Source organism: Dinoponera quadriceps, unplaced genomic scaffold, assembly GCF_001313825.1.
Source record: "Dinoponera quadriceps isolate SergipeBrazil2010 unplaced genomic scaffold, ASM131382v1 scaffold616, whole genome shotgun sequence".
Taxonomy (NCBI): Eukaryota; Metazoa; Arthropoda; class Insecta; order Hymenoptera; family Formicidae; genus Dinoponera; species Dinoponera quadriceps.
In genome coordinates, this window is record NW_014555184.1 from 845,584 (window position 1) to 854,820 (window position 9,237).

Here is a 9,237-nt window from a genome sequence, read left to right on the forward strand (position 1 = left end):
TTCTCATAGACGTGTAATCGTTCTTTGTTGACACGGATTACTAAAATGTATAAGAAAGAAGTTAAAATTTATAAGAAGGAATAATGATAATAATAATTTTTTTATCGTGATTATTTTTGCAAGGTAATACGTTTTTTTTCAAAGTGGAAAAGAAAAAGGAGAAGAAAATATTCAAAAATTGCGAATGTGCATACATTGCATAGAAGAAAAAAAAAGTGCTAGATTAAAGTATTAATACTCCCTTGCAATTTTTTATTTGGATTAAGTAAATTTTATCTGAGTCAAGTATATATATTTTATTTAGATAATTTACTTGGATGAAGTAAATATTTCAAGCTAAAACTTACTAAGAAGTACTGAAATAATTATTTACTTGAATCTAGCACTTTTTTCCTGTGTAGTTTCAAAGCGTTGCGCATCATGTGACTGTGCAACTATGACTACCATCATTGGTCGCGATAACGACGGTCGCACTTTTTTTTCTTGCTACCCCTTTTTCCTCCCTCTTCGTGTCCAGTTTTACGGACGAACTTTAAAGATAAAGCGAAGGACAGAATGAGGGAGAGTAGAAAAGAGAGAGAGAGAGAGAGAGAGAGAGAGAGAGAGAGAGAGGGAAGAAGCGTTCATCGTTCAGAGTTTAATTACTCAAAGCTTTGAATAAATTAAGACTGCGTGCTTCACGTGAAAAGACACAGCTCTTAAAGCTAGTTCGCGGTATCTTCGCGGCTTCTGGGGACTCCCTCCCCGTTTCGAGTTCACCCGACCGTCCGACGTACCGGAAACTTCCCCGCATCATTCACGATCGAGGACAAGGAAAGTTCGTTTCGTTGCGGAAAAGCGTGCCAAAAACTCCGCGACGCGCGTCGTGCATCGAGCGCTGTAACCCGTGATCGACAAGCCGCGACAAACGAGCTCGACTTTTCCATTATTCTTACTCGTTTCGACGCGCATAAATGTGTCAGTATTCCACGAGGAAATTTTTACCGTTTCAGACGTATCGATTCGTTCGGTTTGCCGCGATCATTTACCTAATCGAGACGCGCACTGCCTATTGTGGGATATTGACGAATAAGAATCAGGTTACTTCTATAATTTCGCATTGCACGATATATTGAACAAAGTTTTATCAAATATTACAATGTTACAACCGTTATGAAATCTTTTAATTAACTTGCGCGATGAAGATTTTTATACGTGTATATTGTGCAGAGGAAAGAATTTCTGCTATATTCATTATGTTGACGCCGAGGAGTCTTTCACAGAGAGGTAGGAGATGTTCATTACAACTTATATGAGAAATTTAGCGAAGCTATTTCCATTTTAATTTACTCTCCTTAACTTATCTTTATTGCATTACACAGTGTGAAATTTGATATAAAACTGGAGACGAGAATTCTCTTACAAAGTAATATTTATAATATAATAATATCTCAAGGTCCATGCGTGCAAACTCGTTTTTACGTCGCGATCTGTGCGCGCGCGCGCGCGTATGGCGTCGCGCGGTCTCTTAATCGAAATTAATATATCCCGCGAGGAGAGGTTAAAGGAAAAGGTGTAGGTCACCATCGTCCCTGCGAAGATCCTGCTCATTAATTTTACACAGTTTTTCTTACGAGCTTTCACGAGCTGAGATTTCCACAAGAGCCGAGATGAGTTTGAGATATGGCCAAAATGAAACGCGTCTTTCTCTCTCGGTGTGGCACCGCACGATAAAAATTATATCACATAATTCGAACCGTCGAATACGGAATTTCGCGCCTTGATGCCGGCACGCTCGGAAAATGATGTGAAATCGGCGTACAGAAAATGCGCTCGTGCACTTATCTATCTTTGCCTTTTTCGCTTTATTCGCCGAAAAAGAAAGAAATAGGACAATGAGAGAAGAGGAGAGGAGGGGGGGGGAGCGGGGTAAGGAGCGAGAATACGCGTTATACGCGCGTGCTCTTTTACCTGGTGAGGTCGAAGTATGCTCGTTATTAAAGCGGTACACCCGGCTCGACGACGCACTCGAGCGTCGACGATGGCCCGTAACTCAGCGACGATCTTTTCGTCGAAATCGCGGGGAGGCAGCCACGGTGAAATTCCCCGTCCGCGCGCGTTGCCGCTGTGTGTCAGTTGACATAGTGTTTTAAATTAAAATCGCTGTCGCTGTTTTATCGCGACGCGGAGGGCGAGAGATTTTTATCAAAAATACGAGGCGGCTGTGCGAGGGAACAAAATGCGTCGTCCGTGCGACGCGACTCGGCGTGGCCGTTGCTTGTTTCAGTGAAACGTGAGTTTTCTTTCGTAACCCGGGTCCACGCCGCCGCGCCGTCCGGGTCGTTATTTCGTGCCTCGTTTCAAGGATGAAGAAAAAGAAAGAACAGAAAAAAGGTGGAAAAAAGGAAGAAGTCAAGTGACTCGCGCAAAAACGAGCCGCTTGCCGTTTCGCGGAGAGGAAGAGAGCGACAGAAAAAAAAGGGAGAAAAGGGAGGAAGTTCGCAACGAGTTGGCGGCACCGCTTTTTCGTATCTTTACGGCCACGCCATGGGGTCGGCAATCGAATTTAGGGGTAGAAAGCGAACGTGCGAGAGGTCGCGCCCGAGAATCGGCCGTCCGACGACCCTCCGTGGAGGGGGTGGCGGCGGAAAAACGCGAGGGGACGATTTTCTCTTAGCGTAGGCTGGATTTTCCTGACCACCCTGTATAAGCGCACCGTGCGGTATATAGGAAGCGACGTGCCGCACGCACACAGGCCGAGGGGGACAGAATGTAGAGCATGCGCCCAAGCGGCCACGAGTGCACGACGGTCGCTCTTAGATTCAGTTTAACCCCCGGCGTCAGCAGGGGTAGAACGCGTCTCGGCGCCGTCCAGCAACGTGGGTTACAGCCGTTGAGCGTACGTGCGTCCTCCAACGGAGATATCCTTTCTCTCTTCGTCGTCGACACGATCGTTGTCGTCGGAGAACCCGCGAGTGAAACGAGTCAATGACGAGTGAGACGCGATATCCGAGCAGTTGCCGCGCGCTCGGACGAACAGTCGACGCCGTGAGAGCCTAGGACGAGACTGTGTGTGTGAGAGAGAGATAAATCGTGCGGGTGCCAACGTCGGACGTTCTATGTCGTCGTTGTCGCCCTGTAACGACGGAAATTCGCGGGCGAGCGGTTCCAGCCGGCCGGCGTCCTGATGAGACAGAGAGCATCGGCGTGAGATAAAAAGGCCGTCGCTTGGTCTGCGGTGGTGCTGCTGGTGTTTGGTGGATAGTAGTAGTAGTAGCGTTAGTAGTAGTAGTGGGCCTCCCTCCGGTGGTGTATAGTAATAGTGGCACGCGCGTGAACACTCGACTCGACGTCTGTGCGCCGTGGAAAAATGCGGTGAACCGCCGCCCACCCCCCTACTACCGCCCGCGCTGTCTCGCCGCGCGCTACGAGGCATTCCTCAAGCAGCTCGCCCATTCAGGTGAGTGCCGAGAGATATTCCCCTTTTCTCAGCGATTTCTCTCGCCGGCGAAACGCCGCGATAATTGCCGCTGCCGGCCGAGCGTAAGGGCGCGCGAAGACGCGTTTCGCGATAGATGTGCGCGACTCCTCCTCGCGACGCCGTTGAATCCCTGCGCTGGCAAGTCTCGGGTTACGGTTCGCGTTAATTCGGATGAATAATTATTAAACTGCAACACGAGTACTCATATTTGTTGATATATAAAATACGGTGTAACGCCATACACCGTTGATGAGCGGCTATTGGCAGTCGCGTCGCGCGAGCTTCGCTCATGAGCGAGCGAGCGACACTGCCTCGAAAGCGAGACACCACGCGTGACCAATTAATTTTCGGGGCGAAGGCAACTACGGTTATATATCGACGCGAGAACATTACCGCATTGATAGACCGCACATAAAAATAGATATAAAAATACCGGCACTTGAATGCTTAGCGGAGACGGTGTAACGATCGACTTTGGCGAGGCGTGATCGTCAATTCAGGTCGTTGCGCGAGTATAGTATTTTTAACGGCGGTACAATGAACTCGCTCGGGTACATAATGCACGAGGACCACGATCAAAAGCCGGCTCTCTTTGTACGAAAGTACAAAACGCGCGTGCTACTTTCCAACACACTCGAAGGTGGTCTGTTCTCAACATCGCGAAATCCGATTACCGTCCGAAGCCGAGAGATCGATCAAGAGCCGACGATCTGAGATTTCGACTTCGCGCGTAAACATCAGAAGAAGCGATTGTACCAGGAATTCATCGGTCGTTATTCTCTTTCGACACCCGCCTGTAACGTATTATCGTGGGTGTAATCGTAACATCAATCGATCCACCTATTTGGGCTTTATTTAACGCCAATTTTCTGCAATACACGCTCCAGATATGCTCCGCAACAAAAGAGACGTGTATCTGTATGGAACCGTAATAATTGATCGCGACTGTCTCGGACGAGTATAGAACGTAACATTTGATATTCCAGCGAGCAGGTGCTTACGCCGCCGTTATCGCGTAATGTTATCGTCACTCCTGAATACGGGATCTTTCGTCGCTGTTATCTCTTAACAGCGGATTTCGTTTTCACGTACGCGCGATTTTGCTCTCCTCTCGAAATATCAATTTATTACTAACGCGCTATTATTACATCCCGCAATTGTTGCTTCAGAGTTATATATCTTACTTGCGGCGCATATATATTTAAATAACATGCGCTCGCGTCGTTTCTAAAAAAAATTGCATATCGCGCGAATGCAAAAGGTGAGACGAAGTTCCCGGGCCGGCACGTATCTATCTTTATCCGTTTTATTTCGATCTCGTTGTACGATGGATCTTCGGTTAAAGGTTAAAGCTATCTTCGCTTAATGCTTATGCATTATTACCCAGTGTCGAAGTTTAAGATTACGTTTCCATATATCGCGAACTTGCGAACGTCGGATCCAGTTTGCAGCTATCTAAACGTGATTTCATCCCGAATACTGTGTTTATTTCTGACGTTGGTGGAAATTGACTAAATCACTTCTTTTCAAATTGATACAAGTCCAAAAGCTCAAATGTCGCGTTACTAACAATAGGGAGAACGCGCCGTTGTTTTCCAATCGTTTTCCGATAGAATAATATCCGGATGAAAGAAGTAATTTTTACTTCTGCAAAAATGCAATGCCCCGTACGTATCTATAATCGCGGTTTGTACATTTGATTCGCGGCCGGCTTCTTTCTCGTCGAGGCCCGCGATCTTACGGCGCGCTTACTATTCTTATTCCGGCGCCAACGCCGTCCCCGTACGAACACCATGAACTACGGCGGAAAGATTAAAGGAGAGAGTACACGTACGTACGTACGTACGCGGTACAAATAACTGATCGCCGGCGGAGTATTTACGTTTCCGCACCTAATTATGCTTCTCGTCTGCCTTGAGCGGTAGCTTACGAATATCCAAGGTATTAGCAAAGATTACGGAGGAGAGGAACGAGTTTGATCCGCGAAAGTACGCACGGTACACTCGTCTAGCCGCGCGCGCACAGCCGAACAAAGTACCAGGTGTACCGAGAATCCACCGGCAATAAGTTACGGAACTTTACTTCTCTGATCCCTCCCGGCGGTTTTCCACGGATACGGATATTTCAGTACTTGTCTAACCTCCTTCACTTCAAATGAAGCAACGTCATTCTCTTTTTCGAACGTAGCGGTTTCCTTTCTTCCCCTCCTCTTCCTCTCTCTCTCTCTCTCTCTCTCTTTCATTCTTTCTCGTCTGTTCTCCCTCTCTCGCTAACTCCGAGCCGAACGACATGTACGCGAGGAAAGAAGCCATTCGATGCATCATCGTGGCCCGTTCCCCTCGATTATCCAGTTATCGAGACAAATCCCAGCTGATGCTCATCCTTGAATTTTTATCCGCGAGATAATGACGAAAGTTAAACTACATGAAAACACACTCTCAAAGCGTATATTCGGGAAATTAGGGGGATTTTTTTTTTTAAGACCGGAAAGAAAATAACCGCGGTAACGAGCACTGAAGTTGGCGCATCTGCGTGAAAAATGTATTAAGGCCCCGTTTATCTCGCGCGCTCGCCCGCTCGTTTCATAATTATCATATTTATTGTCGGCAGCAATGTTCAGCGCTAATTGCCGAGCGAGCGTTTGAGATTTCGCTACGGGAAAATGCGATTCGATTAACCGGTACAGTTATTATCTCCCGCGACCGGATAATACGTTCGATTGACATGCGCAAGCGTTCGTTTAATTGCAAAAAAAGAAAGAAAGAAAGGAGGGAAGGATGAATGAAAAAAATAAAAAAAGAACAGTCGTACGAAGTAATTATTCGAGAGGAAACGAATCGACGGACGTCCTTTTCGCGTTTGTGCCATTTCGCTGTGCTCGGATTCGCGTGTGCAGGCAATATTTCCTCCTGTGTCATCGACGAAGCTGATATCGATCGCGGGTCCCACCTGCGCGTCCAATCCTTCAGTGATCATTCGCGGATACTCGGCGGAGTAAATAAAGGACGGCTTACAATTTAGAGGCAATCCCTTTCCTCTCGAGCGCCGAATCTTTCCGCGATGAATATTCTTGAAACTCGACTACCACGACGACGGGTGCGACGACCTTACCGTTACCGTCGGGAACGGCCAGACACCAGCGATTATTTCAACACCGTCCTTCTCGTATTTCGTTCCGTACCTTTAACAACTGCACTGCGTATTACCGGTATAAGTTTCGCCACTACGGTGTAACTATCGATGCAATGTTACACTCACCCATATGGCCGCTCGGGTAGTTTTGGCTCGCTCATCAATTCTCCGCACGTAACCCGAAATTCCAATAATTTCAATTAGACAGATAATTTTCGAAAATTACTGGTATTCCGGACAATTTGAACCTAATAGCGAGATTCTTGAATTATACAAAGTCTGTTGAGTAAAATATCGCTGTATTTTGCATCGAGCACGACCGACACGGGCGCACAATATTCACGGTCGAGACGAGGAGATTTAAATAGTTCAAAGTCCCCTTTCTCGCGGGGATATTGTTTTTGCCCAAATGAATAAGATGTCGTCTCGAACAATAGCTCCTCCCCTCTCGCACGCTTGTATTTTTAATCCTTCTATTTTCCTTTCCTTCTCCTTTTTCATATTATTCTATCATTAGCACTCCGTTCCCGTTTGAAGGGCTGGAATCTCGTTAAACGTCACACGGGTTAGTGACACGTGCGCGCAGTCTCTCGTACGCTTTACGCGCTAACTTTGCTACTACGTACTCTCTCTCTCTCTTCCTCTCTCTCCGATGACATTAATCTCATCGATGCGGCGGTGGTTATATCCGGTGATTACGATCGATGAACATATTCGTCACGGCGGCTTAAGTGCACGCGGTGTCAGTTAGTCGTCATTAAATTCTCGCTTTAAACTCACCTCGCCCGGTGCGTATCGCCGTTTCGTTCCCACGTGATATATCGATTAATTCGTATTTATAGCGATTATTTATAGCAGTTTATATTTAACCGTAACGTCGCGCGTCACTTTCTCCGTTTCCGTCCGCAATGTCGGCGACGCAGTGGAAAAAGACACGACCGGACGGACACTCCGTGATGTACACTTGGGGCTTGTACGCGCGAGGCTCGCACGAAGAGCGTGACCGCGTATCGCTCGAATAAAATCAAAGCGACGAGAGAAGCGCGGATATGAAAACATCAGGAAAATATTTCGGCCGCGCGCAACGATTTCAGTTACGAACGGCCGAGCTAGCCGTCGCTAGATTGCCGGGTCAACTGTCGCGTTTCAGACACATGAAGAGGAATTTTATGAAGCGGAGGAAGAGCGGGAGGGGACTAGCTGGTCTAGCGTGCGTAGTTCGGGATGTAATCGTTAACGGCGTTTTACGGCGCTTAACAAACGCCGGAAGCGGTGAAACTGCGCGAGAGGTACGGGCGCGACATTAATCTCATCGACAGGACGTTGAGGGTGATTATGGACGGTGCGCACAGGGTGGCAACGTTGCCGAAGGGAGGCGGACGATAGCGTTTGCGGGAGGGACCGCGTTCAACGGAGGGAACGAACCGCGCAGTGGAATCCCGCGCGTGTGTGTCAGGGGTGAGAGAGAGAGAGAGGAAAATGCGGAGGGAATATGCGAACGAATACGTGTGCGTACCGCGCGCCGTCAGTCCTCGCACGCGCGCTCCCGGCGCACCGCAAACAGTTTCGGGAATTCCTAGCATGTGTTGCGAACGCGCTGATATGATTTAGGAATCGCTTCCCGCATGGGCCATCCAGGAGCCGGGATTTGCCTGCCACGCGGGAACGTCCTCCGAAACGGCGGCGTCGTCATAGTACCGCGTTCCGATGGCGTTACTCCGTGGCACGATAGCGCTCGGCCAAGATTTACCGAGCTTACGTGACCTTCCGTCCGCGAAATTAGGCCGATTCATCATACCCCGGCTGAATGCTTAGAGGGAGAGCGCGGTTGCTCTATTCAGAGAGCTCCGATCGGTAGCGGGTTGCGTTGACGTGTCTCTCGCCGCAAGGCGTATTCCGCCCACGGGACGTATCGATCATCTCGTGATATATCGTCTCCTCGGCACGGCGCCCTGGCTGTGATCGTCCCGGCAAAGAGAGGGACCGGACGTCAGACGCAATCGGTCCAATTATCATAGGCGATAGGCTGAACTGACTTGACCGCCACCGACATTCCGCCTTGATCGCCCGACTCTCTGGCCCTCTTGTTATCTCGTCGATTTCACCGCATCATGTATCTCTCTCTCTCTCTCTCTCTCTCTCTCTTTCAATATGTGATGACGCAAACCGCGACGAGCTGTTTCATATTTTCCTTCGTATTGTCGGAACGAACACGTCGGCGGCGAAACGCTGTTGGAGAGCGTTAAAATATTTATACGTCAATTGCAAGTAATGCAACGTGTGGATATATTTGACATTCCATGAAATGCGCGCGGGCAGCGGCGAACAGATATCGCGAAATTTTTCCCGCGGTGGTGGGAAAAAAGTCGCGGAAGGCTATTGTTGCGACGACGTGCGTCGCTGGGATATCCGATTTGCATTAACGTCGCTTATTTTCGGACTTGCGAGCGACGATTCTTTGACGTCAGATTAAACGGATCAGCTCGCGCCGGGGTTGTCGTATAATCGACTTGAATCCGTTTAAAACGCGATAAATTAAGCGACAGCTTCGATCTGTTTAAACCGTCGGAACAGTTGGACTATTTTCGGCGCGGCGGCTGGATGAGCTCTAAGATTAGCCGGGGGCGGATTCCGCGGGGGAGGGA

General features: G+C 48.4%; 1 protein-coding gene across 1 annotated transcript in view; it reads left to right on the top strand.

Moving 5' to 3' along the window:
* The first annotated feature begins 2,831 nt into the window (after positions 1-2,831).
* The window catches only part of LOC106743275 (tyrosine-protein phosphatase Lar), a 350,035-nt gene continuing 343,629 nt past the window's right edge, over positions 2,832-9,237 (top strand). The window contains exon 1 of the mRNA XM_014616950.1: positions 2,832-3,439. The gene's annotated coding sequence lies outside the window, so the exon portion shown is untranslated. The remainder of the gene's footprint in view (positions 3,440-9,237) is intronic.